The sequence below is a fragment of the Arachis ipaensis genome, chromosome B9 (genome assembly GCF_059453495.1).
Source record: "Arachis ipaensis isolate K30076 ecotype BB chromosome B9, ASM5945349v1, whole genome shotgun sequence".
NCBI lineage: Eukaryota > Viridiplantae > Streptophyta > Magnoliopsida > Fabales > Fabaceae > Arachis > Arachis ipaensis.
Genome location: NC_142444.1, coordinates 55,190,366 through 55,208,848, shown reverse-complemented (window position 1 = coordinate 55,208,848; position 18,483 = coordinate 55,190,366). Strand labels below are relative to the sequence as shown.

At 39.3% G+C, this 18,483-nt stretch overlaps 2 non-coding genes across 2 annotated transcripts; both read right to left on the bottom strand.

Moving 5' to 3' along the window:
* Nucleotides 1–621: 621 nt before the first annotated feature.
* Nucleotides 622–727, bottom strand: LOC148544716 (small nucleolar RNA R71). The gene has a single exon (XR_015900258.1). It is a non-coding gene; the product is annotated as a small nucleolar RNA R71 (small nucleolar RNA).
* Nucleotides 728–11,334: 10,607 nt separating this feature from the next.
* On the bottom strand, nucleotides 11,335–11,442 carry LOC148544715 (small nucleolar RNA R71). The gene has a single exon (XR_015900800.1). It is a non-coding gene; the product is annotated as a small nucleolar RNA R71 (small nucleolar RNA).
* Between the last annotated feature and the right edge of the window lie 7,041 nt (nucleotides 11,443–18,483).

Here is an 18,483-nt window from a genome sequence, read left to right as displayed (position 1 = left end):
TTAATTGCATCAGCCAAACTAACCACTAGTTTTAACAAGAGTGATTCCTTTACTTGTCTTCTATTACTGTTTGTTGGATGTATGACAGGTAGAAGAGGAGACACTTCATCCTCTTTTGATAGTGAACCTGAGAAGATCTTTCTTAGATTAAGGAGGGAAGCAAGAGGAAAAGGAATAGTTGGAGAGGAAGTAGTGGAGGAAGATCTGGAGTTACTATGGAGGAAGAGGTGCATAACCATGTTGGAGAAGATGCTGGCAATCATGTTGGGCAAGAGAGGAGAGTTCTAGGCTCTTACATCAACCCAAATCCAGGAAACTTTGGCAGTAGCATTCTAAAGCCAACAATTCATGCTAACAACTTTGAGTTGAAGCCTCAACTCATCACATTTGTCCAGAATAATTGCTCATTTGGAGGGAGTGCCCAAGAAGACCCCAACCAACATCTGACTAGATTCTTGAGGATTTGTGACACTGTAAAGTCAAATGGTGTACATCCTGACACCTACAAACTACTTTTGTTTCCCTTTTCTCTCAGAGATAAGGCAGCAAAGTGGTTGGATGCATTTCCCAAGGAGATCTTGATAACTTGGGATGATGTTGTGAACAAATTTGAGAGTCAATAGATTGAGAGCTGAGGTGCAAACCTTCAGACAGCAAGATGGTGAAACCCTTTATGAGGCCTGGGAGTGATTTAAAGACTTGACAAGGAAATGCCCTCCGGATATGTTCAATGAGTGGGTGCAACTGCACATCTTCTATGAGGGGCTATCATATGAGTCAAAACAGGCAATAGATTATTCTTCAGGGGACTCACTTAACAAGAAGAAGACCATTGAAGAGGCCATAGATGTCATAGAGATTGTAGCCAAAAATGAGTACTTCTATGCCTCAGAAAGAACTCAAAAGAGAGAAGTGATGGAGCTCAATTCTATAGATGCCTTGTTAGCTCAAAACAAGGTGATCACTGCACAACTAGCAGCCTTAACCAAGAAGATAGAGAAGAACCAAGTCTCAGCTATCCAAGCCTAAGCCCCTCCATAAGAAGGAGATACACCAGAAGTTGAATGTGAATGGAAGCAAGCTAACTATGTGAACAATCCCTCTAGACCACCATATGATCCTAACGCTAAGACATACAACCCAGGTTGGAAGAACCACCCAAATTTTGGGTGGAGAAACCAACAAAACCACAGCCAAGATCACAAACTATACCAATCTAACCAATACAACAACCACAACTCCAACCATCAATCAGGCAACAACAAACCCTATCAAAACTCACAAAATACACCCTACCACAACTCACAAAATGCATCATACCACTCCACCCAACAACTACACAACAACCACCATCAAGATATATCGTCCTCAACTATGCAACCATGTGATATCAGCAGTAATTTTGCAAAATTGGAGGCTGCCATAGCACAACTGACAGCACAACTTGACCATATTTTTGGTGCGCTTGCCAAAAGAACGGATTCATCATTTTATATGGGGAGTAAATTCCGGTCATCAACACCCAACACCAAAGTTAGGTTTGATGGCTGGGAAAACTGTATGAGTTTCCACCAAGGTGGGAGGCTTCATTATTGTACCCTGCATGCAAGTACCTCCCTTACCAGGGGGTAGTGGAGGTTTAAAGACCTTGAAAACCATCTAATCCTTACGTAACCTCAACACCAATTTTTCTCTCTTAGCATCAATGAAGTTTTTTCCAGTAGAGAGAGGCTTTTGCTTCAAAACCTCAGCAAAAGGAATATTTATTTGTAGCTTCTTAAAGACTTCCAAGAACTGTGAGCAGTGCTCATCCTTGGTCTCTTTTTGGGGCTTTTGAAGGTGTGGTGCTTCAAGCTCTTGAATAGGTGTCATAGAGGAGGCATGTGACAGTGTAACCTCAGCCTTTTCTGGGGCTTCTCTCTCATCTGACCCTTTAGCAGCTTGCACTTCCTCCTCTGGTACGGATTCAACATCCATTATGATGGCCTTGCACTCTACGCTTGGGGTAGGCACTATGTCACTGGGAAGAGTGAGAGGCCTCTTCAGTTTCTCTGGAGGATTCCTCTGAATGATTGCACTGCACTCCTTAGGAAGCACCACTGTCTCTACTACCTTCTAGTCCTTCTTGTTATTCAGTATTTCCTTCATGAACTTAGCATATGAAAGTATTTGTTCAAGAGCCTCTGCAAAGAAAATTTTGATCTCCAGCTTCTTGAAAACTTCTAAGAACTTGGAGAATTGCTTATCCTTTTCTGCTTTTTGGGGTCTTTGAGGGTATGGTAACGTGGCCTTGTACTCAAAGGCCATGAGTGGTGCAGGGTGAGTACCCCTAGGGACTGAGGAAGGGTTGTCAAACTGTCTATGGGAGGTGTCTCCAGAATTGATGTGTCTGTTGTCCCCCCCCCCCTTTCTGGGCATTGAATGCCCTTGGTGATTCTTTTTTGGCGTTCAACGCCAGGGTTGCTCCCTTCTGGGCGTTGGACACCCCTATTATCCCTTTCTGGGCGTTCAGCGCTCTTGATGGTGCTCTAAGTTGCAGCTTGTTCATCTTTAGCCATTTTCTCTTCCCCCTACTTCTTACTGTTCTGGGGCTGGTTGTTCAGGGTCCTTCCACTCCCCAATTGGATGGCTTGGCGCTCTTCTCTTATCTATTCAGACAAATGCTGTTTAGCTTGGTTCAACCGTGCTTCTATATTCTTGTTGGAGGCTCAGGTCTCTTGCAACACTTCTTGCAAACTTAGCAACTACTGTGTGAGGGATTGCAGCTGCTAGGTTAATGATTTACTTTGTTCCGAAGGGTTAGATTCAGTGGACACTGTCTTGATCTCTCTTTTCATTGAAGTCTTACCAGATGAGTATAGATGCTGGTTGCTGGCGACTGTCTCAATGAGTTCTTGAGCTTTGTCAATTGTCTTTTTCATGTGTATTGAACCACCAGTAGAATGATCTAGGGACATCTTAGCTATGTCTGTGAGTCTGTAATAGAAAATGTCCAGCTTTACCCATTCTGAAAACATTTCCATGGGGCATTTCCATAGCATCATTCTGTATCTCCCCGAAGCATCATAAAGAGACTCATTCTCTTCTTGTCTGAAGCTTTGAATGTCTAGCCTTAGCTGGGTTAGCTTCCTTGGGGGGTAGTACTAGTTCAAGAACTTTTCCACCAACTTATCCCATGTTTTCAAGCTCGATTTGGGTTAAGTATCCAACCACCTCTTTGCTTGCCCTTTTACAGCAAACGGAAAGAGCAGCAGCCTATAGACATCCTGGTCTAGGTCTACTCCATCAGCTCGTACTGTGTCAGAAATCTACAGGAAAAGGAATTCTGTGGGTTCTTCTTGTGGAAGTCCATGATACTGGCAGCTTTGCTGCACTAAAGTAATCAACTGTAGGTTGAGCTCAAAATTGGCTGCTCCAATAGGTGGTATACAAATACTCCTTCCATAGAAGTCAGGAGTGGGGGCTGTATAAGACCCCAGGGTTCTTCTGGGTTGTGCACCTCCATCTAGATACATAGTGATTCTAGTGTTCCTGCACAGTCAACAAACAAAGAAAAGTGGGGAGTCTCTATGTCAAAGTCTAGAGAACTCCCAGTAAAATATGATGAATCTACATTTCATGATATTTATTTGCTCTAATTGGGTGGATTTCATCAACTTTCCTTCCATTTATTCAATGAAATAGCATGGTTTTGTAAATTCTCCCTAAATTGTGCTTAAAAGTGAAAACATGTTTTTTAGGCCCTTCATTGCTAAATTTTATTTAGGGTTAAGTACTGTTTTCATCCCTAAGGTCTGGGGTGAAAATCAAATTCGTCTCCGACCTTTTTTTATTATTAAAATTATCCCCAACGTTATAAAACCTTATAAAATTGTCCTTTTATTCATAAATAAAATTTTTTGGACAATTTTACCCTTAAATAAAAATAAAAAATATTAAAAAAATAAACCACCCACTCCACCCTATCCCTTACTCCAGGGCCCACCCCTCCCACCTAAAATAGAAAAACATAAAAAAAGAAACCAAAAGACCCAGAACAAAAGAAAAGGGAAACAGAGAGGAAGAAGAAAGAAAAAGAAAGAAAGAAGGAAACAAATCTCATCCGGCAAATGAATCTTTGGAATTAGAAACTTATTCGGCAAGAACCCATCTTGCAGCATGTCATAGAACAGCCCCACAACTTCCTCTCAATCACACTCTCTCAAGCACGCACCAATCGTAGCAGACCAAGTGAACAAGTTCCTCTCACGCATTTCATCGAACACCTTACATGCCTCCTCCAAAAACCCACATTTCGCATACATGCTCACCAACTTGGTCTCCACAAAAGGGTCCAAATTTGTCACAATTCCTATCCTAGCATGCAATTCCCTACCCACCCATATGCAATCCCTGTCAATGCAGGATTGTAGAAGGTTAACGTACATGATCAGTCTCACCTTGGAACCTTGCCGAGCAAGTGAGTCAAGAATTGCAACAGCATCAATTAAGGGACCATTGATGCATAGCTGGTTCAATTGGGCTTCAATTGATTTTGGGTGTAAGTCTTTTGTGACAAAAACAAGGTTGGAACTTGCATGGAACCTTGTTTTTCTATGGAACTCGAACTGGGTGGCACTGTAATGATACGAAGGGAGTGAAAGTGGAGGACTTGGTTTTACATAAGTGTGGGGAAGATGAGGAATGTGTGTTTGGTTATTTTGAATGAGGAATTCTGCTATGTAGTTGGGTTTTGCATAGTTGAGTTATTGTGAATGAGAAAGGAAGAGAAAAGGAATCTGTGTCTGGTTACCTTTTTTTAATTTTTGTTTAAGGATAAAATTGTCCGAAAAATTTTATTTATGGACAAAAGGACGATTTTAGAACGTTTTGTAACGTTGGGGATGATTTTAATAACAAAAAAAGGTCGAGGATGAATTTGATTTTTACCCTAGACCTTAGGGACGAAAACAGTACTTAACCATTTTATTTACTTTAATTCCATTTGATTCCTTGATATGTTTGATGAGTGATTTCAGGCTTGTAAAGCAAAGATTGGATTGAAGGGATGAAGAAAAAGAATCTAAAAGTGGAGAATTCATGAAGAAATGGAGTTTGGAGCTTTTCAGCAAGTGTGCATACGCACAAGTAATGTGTGCGTAACTGCGTACGCACAAGTAAGAGTCAGCAAGTGTGCGTGCGCACAACCTTCTGTGCGTATGCACAAGTGGAAAAATTAGCAAGTGTGCGTACGCCCAGGTACCAGCACGTGACCTCATTTAATGCAATTCGCTGGCAGCAAATTTTGGGCCTCCAGAACCCAATCCAACTCATTTCTGAAGCTATTTCAATCCTAATTCAAGAGGAGGCAAGGGGAGGGCAATTAGGTTTAGCTTTAGTAACATGTTTTAGGTTATTTTAGAGAGAGAAACCCTCTCTTCTCTCTAGAATTAGGATAGATTTAATTAATTTTCTCTTAGATTGATTGATAAACCCATATTTTATGACATATTTTGTGTTCAATTTAAGTGATTTATTCAATCCTTCACCCACTTATTCATGTAAATTGCATGGTTTTACTTTCCCTTCCTTATTATGTGATATATGTGAAAAAACATGTTTCCTATGCATTAAAAATATTAATTTTAATTACCTTTTTATTACCATTCGATGCCATGATTTGTGTGTTAAGTATTTTCAGATCTCCTAAGGCAAGAATGGCTTAGAGGACAGAAAGAAAACATCCAAAAATGGAAGGAAAGCACAAAAAAATGGAGTTTTGAAGAAAAGGGCAGCGACACGAACGCATGGACGAAGCGGCCGCGTGCCTAGCGCGAAAAGGCATCGACGCGAACGCGTGACTGACGCGGATGCGTGCCTTGAGCAGAACGCAAATGACGCGTACGCGTGACCGAAGCGAACGCGTGATAAGGAAAACTCCCAGATGACGCGACCGCGTGACCCACGCGGACGCGTGACAGACGCCACGTGCAGAAACTGCAGAAAATGCCCCCAGCGATTTCTGAAACCCTTTTGGCCCAGATCCAAGTCCAGAAAACACAGATTAAAGGTTATAAAGTGGGGGAATCCATTCATTCAAAAAAAAAGTCTTCCATTATTCACTTTTCATAATTTAGATGTAGTTTTTAGAGAGAGAGGTTCTCTCCTCTCTCTTAGGTTTTAGGATTAGGATTCCTCTTAAAAGATTTAGGATTTCAACTTCCTCTCAAGTTCAATATTCCTTTTACTTTATATTTCTCTTCTACTTTCAGATACTTTAATGCTTTTGTTTGTTAATTACTTATGTTGCCATATTGGCTTATGAACCATTTATGTTAGGATTTTCTTTATTTAATATAAATTGAGGTATTTCATATTTATGATTCATATTTAGCTTTTTATATTCTTGGCTTAAATTGATTAACTGGAGACTCTTGAGTTATCAAACTCATCGTGATTGATAATTGTTATTTTTGCTAATTGAATTGAATTCCAATAACTCTAGTCTTTCCTTAGGAGTTGGCTAGGACTCAAGGATCAAACTAATTAGTCCACTTGACTTCCCTTGCTTTAGTAAAGGTTAACTAAGTGGGATTAAAACCCAATTCTTATCACCATCGATAAGGATAACTAAGATAGGACTTCCAAATTTTCATACCTTGCCGAGAGTTTTATTAGTTATTAATTTATTAATTCCTGCAATTTATTTTCCTTGTTCAAACCTTTTGAAACCCAAAACACTATTTTCCATAACTAATAATAAGAACACTTCCCTGCAATTCCTTGAGAAGACGACTCGAGGTTTGAATACTTTGGTTTATAAATTTTATTGGGTTTGTTACTTGTGACAACCAAAACGTTTGTACGAAAGGATTTTCTATTGGTTTAGAAGCTATATCTACAACGCGATTATATATTTGTGAAAGTTCTTTACCGATAGGAAAACCGTTCGTCAAAATGGCGACGTTGCCGGGGAATTGCAAACATGTGCCTTATTATTGGTTATTGTAAATATTTTTTTCTTTTTTATTTGTTTCTGTTGTTATTTTTAATTCTTATTAGCTATTATGAATTCTCACCCCTCTCGCTTTGAGTTTGGTTCTAAATTTGTTGAAAGGAGTGGAAGCTATAACAGGAATATGCATCAAGGTCTAAGCAATCAAAGACGGATGGAGCCAAGAGGATCTGATCAACCCTTTAGGCAACAACACCCTCCAAGATATCATGGGCAAAGACCACTCAACAATGCATACCAAGCTGATAGATATGGTGGAACCCCTTGTATATACCAACAAGCCCCACCCAGTGTTTATAGATCATCCTCTCAACATAGCTTTGAACCACTAAACTCACAAGTTCCTTTTAACCATTCACCACCGTATGACCCTTGATGAGCGGATAATTTATACGCTTTTTGGCATTATTTTTAGTATGTTTTTAGTAGAATCTAGTTACTTTTAGGGATGTTTTCATTAGTTTTTATGTTAAAATCACATTTCTGGACTTTACTATGAGTTTGTGTGTTTTTCTGTGATTTCAGGTATTTTCTGACTGAAATTGAGGGACTTGAGCAAAAAATCAGATTCAGAGGTTGAAGAAGGACTGCTAATGCTGTTGGATTCTGACCTCCCTGCACTCAAAGGGGATTTTCTGGAGCTACAGAACTCAAAATGGCGCGCTTTCAATTGTGTTGGAAAGTAGACATTCAGGACTTTCCAGCAATGTATAATAGTCCATACTTTGAACGCGTTTAGATGACGTAAAAGGGCGTTGAACGCCAGTTCTATGCTGCTGTCTGGAGTAAACGCCAGAAACAAGTCACAAACCAGAGTTGAACGCCGGAAATACGTTACAACCTGGCGTTCAACTTCAGAAAGAGCCTCTGCACGTGTAACATTCAAGCTCAGCCCAAGCACACACCAAGTGGGCCCCGGAAGTGGATTTATGCATCAATTACTTACTTCTGTAAACCCTAGTAGCTAGTTTATTATAAATAGGACTTTTTACTATTGTATTAGACATCTTTGGATTATCTTTTGATCCTGTGATCACGTTTTGGGGGCTGGCCATTCGGCCATTCCTGGACCTTCATCACTTATGTATTTTTCAACGGTAGAGTTTCTACACTCCATAGATTAAGGTGTGGAGCTCTGCTATTCCTCAAAGATTAATGCAAAGTACTACTGTTTTTCTATTCAATTCAACTTATTCCGCTTCTAAGATATTCATTCGCACTTCAACCTGAATGTGATGAACGTGTCAATTATCATCATTCCCTATAAACGCGTGCCTGACAACCACTTCCGTTCTACCTTAGATTGAATGAGTATCTCTTAGATCTCTTAATCAGAATCTCCGTGGTGTAAGCTAGATTGATGGCGGCATTCATGAGAATCCGGAAAGTCTAAACCTTGTCTGTGGTATTCCGAGTAGGATTCAGGGATTGAATGACTGTGACGAACTTCAAACTCGCGAGTGCTGGGCGTAGTGACAGACGCAAAAGGAGGGTGAATCCTATTCCAGTATGATCGAGAACCTCAAGATGATTAGCCGTGCTGTGACAGAGCATTTGGACCATTTTCACAAGAGGATGGGATGTAGCCATTGACAACGGTGATGCCCTTACATAAAGCCAGCCATGGAAAGGAGTAAGATTGATTGGATGAAGACAGCAGGAAAGCAGAAGTTCAGAGGAACGAACGCATCTCTATACAATTATCTGAAATTCTCGCCAATGATATACATAAGTATTTCTATCTTTATTTTCTGTCTATTTATTATTAATTTCGAAAACTCCATAACCTTTGATATCCGCCTGACTGAGATTTACAAGATGACCATAGCTTGCTTCATACCAACAATCTCCGTGGGATCGACCCTTACTCACGTAAGGTTTATTACTTGGACGACCCAGTGCACTTGCTGGTTAGTTGTATCGAAGTTTTGAATGAAAAACGATTTATTAAGACGTGCGTACAGAGTTTCTGGTGCCGTTGCCTGAGATCACAATTTCGTGCACCAAGTTTTTGGCACCGTTGCCGGGTATTGTTCGAGTTTGGACAACTGACGGTTCATCCTATTGCTCAGATTAGGTGATTTTCTTTTTGTTTTGTTTTCAAAAAATTTTCTCCTTTGTTTTCGAAAAAAATTTAAAAAAAAATGTTTTCAAAAATATATTTTTCTTCAGAATTTTTAAGAATGAATTCTAGTGTTTCATGAAGCATGGCTGGCTATAAAGCTATGTCTAAATTCTTTTGGACTGAGGCTTTGGCCTAAAATTGAATGAATTACACTATATTCATGCTAAAGCTTGGCTGGCTATTAAGCCATGCCTGACCCTTTGATTGGAGCTTTAGACTAAAGAGCATAAGATTCTTGGAATTCATATTAAAAATTTTAGAATCCTTATTTTTCTTTTTCAATCAATTTTCAAAAAATACAAAAAAAATTAGAAAATCATAAAAATCAAAAAAAAATATTTTTTTGTGTTTCTTGTTTGAGTCATGTGTCATGTTATAAGTTTGGTGTCAATTGCATATTCATCTTGCATTTTTCAAAAATTCATGCATTCATAGTGTTCTTCATGATCTTCAAGTTGTTCTTAGTAAGTCTTCCTGTTTGATCTTGATGTTTTCTTGTTTTGCATCTTTTCTTGTTTTTCATATGCATTCTTGCATTCATAGAGTCTAAACATGAAAGATTTCTAAGTTTGGTGTCTTGCATGTTTTCTTTGCATATAAAAATTTTCAAAAATATGTTCTTGGTGTTCATCTTGACATTCAAAGTGTTCTTGGTGTTCATCTTAACATTCATAGCATTCTTGCATGCATTCATTGTTTTGATCTAAAAATTTTCATGCATTGCATCATTTTGTTGTTTTTCTCTCTCATCATAAAAAAATTCAAAAATAAAAAAAAAATATCTTTCCCTTTTTCACTCATAAATTTCGAAAATTTGAGTTGACTTTTTCAAAACTTTTTAAAATCTAGTTGTTTTTATGAGTCAAATCAAAATTTTCAATTTAAAAATCCTATCTTTTTCAAAATCTTTTTCAAAAATCAAATATTTTTTATTTTTCTTAGTTATTTTCGAAAATTTTTAAAATATTTTTCAAAAATCTTTTTCTTATCTTTACCTCATAATTTTCGAAAATAACATCATCAATTAATGTTTTGATTCAAATATTTCAAGCTTGTTACTTGCTTGTTAAGAAAGATTCAAACTTTGAGTTCTAGAATCATATCTTGTGATTTCTTGTGAATCAAGTCATTAATTGTGATTTTTAAAAAAAAAATCAAATCTTTTTCAAAAACTAATCTCAATCATATCTTTTCAAAAATATCTTCTTATCTTATCTTTTTCAAAAATTTGATTTCAAAATATCTTTTCTAACTTCCTAACTTCTTATCTTTTCAAAATTTGTTTCAACTAACTAACTAACTTTTTGTTTGTTTCTTATCTTTTTCAAAACTACCTAACTAACTCTCTCTCTCTAATTTTCGAAAATATCTCTCCTCTTTTTCAAAATTTCTTTTTAAATTAACTAATTATTTTAACTTTTGATTTTAAAATTTCGAAAATCACTAACCCTTTTTCAAAAATAATTTTCGAAAATCCTTCTCCCTCATCTCCTTCTAATTATTTATTCATCTACTAACACTTCTCTTCATCTCACATCACTGCTCCTATCCTTACCCTTGTGTTTGGATTCTTCATTATTCTTCACCCCTATTCCTTTTCTTCTTCTACTAACAATAAGGAACCTCTTTACTGTGACATAGAGGATTCCTCTTCTTTTCTTGTTATCTTCTCTTTCTTATGAGCAGAAACAAGGAAAAAGGCATTCTTGTTGAAGCTGATCCAGAACCTGAAAGGACTTTGAAGAGGAAACTAAGAGAAGCTAAATTACAACAATCCAGAGACAACCTTATTGAAAATTTCGAACAAGTAAAGGAGATGGCAGCCGAACCCAACAACAATAATACAAGGAGAATGCTTGGTGACTTTACTGCACCTAATTCCAATTTACATGGAAGAAGCATCTCCATTCCTGCCATTGGAGCAAACAACTTTGAGCTGAAACCTCAATTAGTTTCTCTGATGCAGCAGAACTGCAAGTTTCATGGACTTCCATCTGAAGATCCTTTTCAGTTCTTAACTGAATTCTTACAGATATGTGATACTGTTAAGACTAATGGAGTAGATCCTGAAGTCTACAGGCTCATGCTTTTCCCTTTTGCTGTAAGAGACAGAGCTAGAGTATGGTTGGACTCTCAACCTAAGGATAGCCTGAACTCTTGGGATAAGCTGGTCAAGGCTTTCTTAGCCAAGTTCTTTCCTCCTCAAAAGCTGAGCAAGCTTAGAGTGGATGTTCAGACCTTCAAACAGAAGAAAGGTGAATCCCTCTATGAAGCTTGGGAGAGATACAAGCAACTGACCAAAAAGTGTCCTTCTGACATGCTTTCAGAATAGACCATCCTGGATATATTCTATGATGGTTTATCTGAGCTATCAAAGATGTCATTGGACACTTCTGCAGGTGGATCCATTCACCTAAAGAAAACGCCTACAGAAGCTCAAGAACTCATTGACATGGTTGCTAATAACCAGTTCATGTACACTTCTGAGAGGAATCCTGTGAGTAATGGGACGCCTATGAAGAAGGGAGTTCTTGAAATTGATACTCTAAATGCTATATTAGCTCAGAATAAAATATTGACTCAGCAAGTCAATATGATTTCTCAGAGTCTGAATGAAATGCAAGCTGCATCCAACAGTACTCAAGAGGCATCTTCTGAAGAAGAAGCTTATGATCCTGAGAACCCTGCAATAGCAGAGGTAAATTATATGGGTGAACCTTATGGAAACACCTATAACCCATCATGGAGAAATCATCAAAATTTCTCATGGAAGGATCAAAAGCCTCAACAAGGCTTTAATAATGGTGGAAGAAATAGGTTTAACAATAGTAAACCTTTTCCATCATCCACTCAGCAACAGACAGAGAACTCTGAACAAAATACCTCTAATTTAGCAAAATTAGTCTCTGATCTATCTAAGGCCACTGTGAGTTTCATGAATGAAACAAGGTCATCCATTAGAAATTTGGAGGCACAAGTGGGCCAGCTGAGTAAAAGGATCACTGAAATCCCTCCTAGTACTCTCCCAAGGAATACAGAAGAAAATCCAAAAGGAGAGTGCAAGGCCATTGAATTAATCACCATGGCCGAACCTGTGAAGGAAGGAGAGGACGTGAATCCCAAGGAGGAAGACCTCCTGGGACGTCCAGTGATCAATAAGGAGTTTCCCTTTGAGGAACCAAAGGAATCTGAGACTCATCTAGAGACCATAGAGATTCCATTAAACCTCCTTATGCCATTCATGAGCTCTGATGAGTATTCCTCTTCTGAAGAGAATGAGGATGTTACTAAAGAGCAAGCTGCCAAGTTTCTTGGTGCAATCATGAAGCTGAATGCCAAATTATTTGGTATTGAGACTTGGGAAGATGAACCTCACTTGTTCACCAATGAACTAAGTGATCTGGATCAACTGAGATTGCCTCAGAAAAAACAGGATCCTGGAAAGTTCTTGATACCTTGTACCATAGGCACTATGACCTTTGAGAAGGCTCTGTGTGACCTTGGTTCAGGGATAAACCTCATGCCCCTCTCCGTAATAGAGAAACTGGGAATCTATGGGGTGCAAGCCACTAAAATCTCATTAGAGATGGCAGACAATTCAAGAAAACAGGCTTATGGACAAGTAGAGGACATGTTAGTAAAGGTTGAAGGCCTTTACATCCCTGCTGATTTCATAGTCCTAGATACTGGGAAGAATGAGGATGAATTCATCATCCTTGGAAGACCCTTCCTAGCCATAGCAAGAGCTGTGATTGATGTGGACAGAGGAGAATTGATCCTTCAAGTAAATGAGGACAACCTTGTGTTTAAAACTCAAGGATCTCTCTCTGTACCCATGGAGAGGAAGCACAGTAAGCTTCTCTCATTGTAGAGTCAACCAGAGCCCCCACAGTCAAACTCTCAGTTTGGTGTTGGGAGGCCATAACCAAACTCTAAGTTTAGTGTTGAACTCCCATATCCAAACTCTAAGTTTGGTGTTGGAGAGTCTCAACAATGCTCTGAACATCTGTGAGGCTCCATGAGAGCCCACTGTCAAGCTATTGACATTAAAGAAGCGCTTGTTGGGAGGTAACCCAATTTTTATTTATCTAACTATATTTTTCTTAGTTATATGTCTTTATAGGTTCATGATCATGTGGAGTCACAAAATAAATATAAAAATTGAAAACGGAATCAAAAAAACAGCAGAAGAAAAATCACACCCTGGAGGAAGACCTTACTGGCGTTTAAACGGCAGTAAGAAGCATCTGGCTGGCGTTCAACGCCAGAACAGAGCATGGTTCTGGCGCTGAACGCCCAAAATGGGCAGCATCTGGGCGTTTGAACGCCAGAATTGCACCCTGGAGAAGAGCTGGCGCTGAACGCCCAGAACACGCATGGTTCTGGCGTTCAACGCCAGAAATGGGCAACAAATGCGCGTGCAACGCCCAGAACAAGCACCACTCTGGCGCTGAACACCCAGAGTTGTGTGCAAGGGCATTTTGCATGCCTAATATGGTGCAAGATTGTAAATCCTTGAACACCTCAGGATCTGTGGACCCCACAGGATCCCCACCTACCTCCACTCACTTCTTCTCACCCCTCTTTCACACAATCCCATAAACGCTCTTCCCCAAAACTCTTCACCAATCACCTCAATCTCTCTTCCCTATCACCACTTCACCACTCACATCCATCCACTCTTCCCCATAAACCTACCTCATAAACACCACCTACCTCACCCTCTCTCTCTCCATTCATGGCCATCCCTTCTGTTTTCCATTTACCACTCACATCCATACACCCACCTACCTTCAAAATTCAATATCTCTTTCCCACCCAATCCCACCCATATGGCCGAATACACACATCCATCCATCTCCTCCATATCTTCTTCTTCTTCCTCTTCTTCTATTCTTTCTTCTTTTGCTCGAGGGCGAGCAATATTCTAAGTTTGGTGTGGTAAAAGCATAAGCTTTTTGTTTTTTCATTACCATTAATGGCACCTAAGGCCAGAGAAACCTCAAGAAGAGGAAAGGGAAGACAATTGCTTCCACCTCTGAGCCATGGGAGATGGAAAGATTCATCTCACAAGCCCATCACTAAGAAAAGGATGGAGCAAACAAGAGAGCACATTCATGGATCTCAACAGTCACAAGAAAAAGCTCATCATCAAGAAACCCCTGAGATACCTCAAGGGATGCACTTTCCTCCACAGAATTTTTGGGAGCAAATCAATACCTTCCTAGGAGAATTAAGTTCCAACATGGGACAATTAAGGGTGGAACATCAAGAGCACTCCATCATCTTTCATGAAATTAGAGAAGATCAAAAAGCAATGAGGGAGGAGCAACAAAGACAAGGAAGAGATATAGAAGAGCTCAAGGACATCACTGGTTCCTCAAGAAGGAAACGCCACCATCACTAAGGTGGACTCATTCCTTGTTCTTACTTTCTCTGTTTTTCGTTTTCTCTATGTTAAGTGCTTATCTATGTTTGTGTCTTCATTACATGATCATTAGTATTTAATAACTATGCTTTAAAGTAGTGAATATGAATCCATCACCTCTCTTAAATGAAAACTGTTTTAATTCAAAAGAACAAGAAGTACATGAGTTTCGAATTTATCCTTGAACTTAGTTTAATTATATTGATGTGGTGACAATGCTTCTTGTTTTCTGAATGAATGCTTGAACAGTGCATATGTCTTTTGAAGTTGTTGTTTAAGAATGTTAAATATGTTGGCTCTTGAAAGAATGATGACAAGGAGACATGTTATTTGATAATCTGAAAAATCATAAAAATGATTCTTGAAGCAAGAAAAAGCAGCAAAGAACAAAGCTTGCAGAAAAAAAAGAGAAAAAAAATAGCGAAAAAAAATAGAAAGAAAAAGAAAAAGCAAGCAGAAAAAGCCAAAAGCTCTTAAAACTAAGAGGCAATAGCAAAAAGCCAATAACCCTTAAAACCAAAAGGCAAGGGCAAATAAAAAGGATCCCAAGGCTTTGAGCATCAGTGGATAGGAGGGCCTAAAGGATTAAAATCCTGGCCTAAGCGGCTAAACCAAGCTGTCCCTAACCATGTGCTTGTGGCGTGAAGGTGTCAAGTGAAAACTTGAGACTGAGCGGTTAAAGTCAAGGTCCAAAGCAAAAAAAATAGTGTGCTTAAGAACCCTGGACACCTCTAATTGGGAACTTTAGTAAAGCTGAGTCACAATCTGAAAAGGTTCACCCAATTATGTGTCTGTGGCATTTATGTATCCGGTGGTAATACTGGAAAACAAAGTGCTTAGGGCCACGGCCAAGACTCATAAAATAGCTGTGTTCAAGAATCATCATACTGAACTAGGAGAATCAATAACACTATCTGAACTCTGAGTTCCTATAGAAGCCAATCATTCTGAACTTCAATGGATAAAGTGAGATGCCAAAACTATTCAAGAGGCAAAAAGCTACAAGTCCCGCTCATCTGATTGGAGCTATGTTTCATTGATAGTTTGGAATTTATAGTATATTCTCTTCTTTTTATCCTATTTGAAGTTCAGTTGCTTGGGGACAAGCAACAATTTAAGTTTGGTGTTGTGATGAGCGGATAATTTATACGCTTTTTGGCATTGTTTTTAGTATGTTTTTAGTAGAATCTAGTTACTTTTAGGGATGTTTTCATTAGTTTTTATGTTAAAATCACATTTCTGGACTTTACTATGAGTTTTTGTATTTTTCTGTGATTTCAGGTATTTTCTGGCTGAAATTGAGGGACTTGAGCAAAAAATCAGATTCAGAGGTTGAAGAAGGACTGTTGATGCTGTTGGATTCTGACCTCCCTGCACTCAAAGTGAATTTTCTGGAGCTACGAAACTCAGAATGGCGCGCTTCCAATTGCGTTGGAAAGTAGACATCCGGGTCTTTCCAGAAATGTATAATAGTTCATACTTTGAACGAGTTTAGACGACGTAAAAGGGTGTTGAACGCCAGTTCTATGCGGCTGTCTGGAGTTAAACGCCAGAAACAAGTCACAAACCAGAGTTGAACGCCAGAAATACGTTACAACCTGGCGTTCAACTCCAGAAAGAACCTCTGCATGTGTAACATTTAAGCTCAGCCCAAGCACACACCAAGTGGGCCTCAGAAGTAGATTTATGCATCAATTACTTACTTCTGTAAACCCTAGTAGCTAGTTTATTATAAATAGGACTTTTTACTATTGTATTAGACATCTTTGGATTATCTTTTGATCCTGTGATCACGTTTTGGGGGATGACCATTCGGCTATGCCTGGACCTTCATCACTTATGTATTTTTCAACGGTAGAGTTTCTACACTCCATAGATTAAGGTGTGGAGCTCTGCTGTTCCTCAAAGATTAAGACAAAGTACTACTGTTTTTCTATTCAATTCAACTTATTCCGCTTCTAAGATATTCATTCGCACTTCAACCTGAATGTGATGAATGTGACAATCATCATCATTCCCTATAAACGCGTGCCTGACAACCACTTCCGTTCTACCTTAGATTAAAGGAGTATCTCTTAGATCTCTTAATCAGAATCTTCGTGGTGTAAGCTAGATTGATGGCGGCATTCATGAGAATCAGGAAAGTCTAAACCTTGTCTGTGGTATTCCGAGTAGGATTCAGGGATTGAATGACTGTGAAGAACTTCAAACTCGCGAGTGCTGGGCGTAGTGACAAACGCAAAAGGAGGGTGAATCCTATTCCAGTATGATCGAGAACCTCAAGATGATTAGCCGTGCTATGACAGAGCATTTGGACCATTTTCACAAGAGGATGGGATGTAGCCATTGACAACGGTGATGCCCTTACATAAAGCCAGCCATGGAAAGGAGTAAGATTGATTGGATGAAGACAGCAGGAAAGCAGAAGTTCAGAGGAACGAACGCATCTCCATACACTTATCTGAAATTCTCGCCAATGATATACATAAGTATTTCTATCTTTATTTTCTGTCTATTTATTATTAATTTCGAAAACTCCATAACCTTTGATATCCGCCTGACTGAGATTTACAAGATGACCATAGCTTGCTTCATACCAACAATCTCCGTGGGATCGACCCTTACTCACGTAAGGTTTATTACTTGGACGACCCAGTGCACTTGCTGGTTAGTTGTATCGAAGTTGTGAATGAAAAATGATTTATTAAGACGTGCGTACAGAGTTTCTGGCGCCGTTGCCTGAGATCACAATTTCGTGCACCAACCCTTATCCACCACAATCCCAATCCAATTGCTCCCAAGAACCCCCACATTCTTATTATGAACCCTCTCTCCCAACCAATGAACCCTCATATCCACCCCAATCTCCAATGGATGACAAACTTCATGTTCTTCTTCAAGGACAAGTGAAGATGCAAAGGGACGTGCTGGAACTCACCACTGCCTTAACCGAGGTAGTCAATAAATTAGCTTCCCAACATCTGAGCACTCAGAGTACTCCCATGGCTACATGTGGAGAATCAAAAGAAGAGCGTAGCATGAAGGAGACACTAGAAACTTCGATGGACAATGAGGAGCATGGCTCTATATTGGAACAAGTGGAGGAAGCCATAATAATTGTAGAAGAAGAAGTGGTTAAAGATTTAGGAGATGATGAACCTCCATAGGAATCGATAACTGTAAAGCATTCTGCTGAGAAGTTCGAAATTGATGCCAAGGAGGATAGTGCACAACCTCCAAAGCATATACCTTGTGAAAAATTGGACGGAACAGACCAAGAAGTTGATTCCATAGGCAGTGATGATCATGAATCAAGCTCTCCTAATCACGAACTCACATCTGCAACTGAACTCCTTGAGCCTGAAAAACCTTATCCAAGTGAATACGAAGATGATGTCGAGGTAGATTTCTCTCAACCTCCAACGTATGACTTGAGTGACGAGGAAGACATAGAAGACTTTGAACATGACGCAGTTGCAGTTGAAGAATTTTGCAAGGAAGTGGAGGAATTTACAGAAGAATACAAGGGAGTAAAGCTTACAGAACCACTGGAAACACCTATCCCAAGGCCATTACCACCTAATCCAAGCTTCAAGTGGGTACAATCATTAACCTTTATTTTTACTTTTCCACTTGAATATGGTTTGCTTGAAACAGATGGCCAGCTTAGAGCTCTCTGCGGCTTTAAGAGTAAGAGGGAAATGGCTCGTACTCAGAGCTGGTGTGCAAGATTCAATAAGGTTCCACGCTTCAATTCGAAGTGCAAGGATTGGTATCAAGTTCAATTAAATGGGTCTCGGAAGGCGTTTGGTCATCTTGGTGAGAATACAATTTCTAAACTGCCCGGATGAAAGAATATAGATCAAGACGAAGGCGGATTTAAAAGCAAAGTTTGGGATCCTGGAATCGTGCGGCTGGTGTGCGTTTAGCACAAAA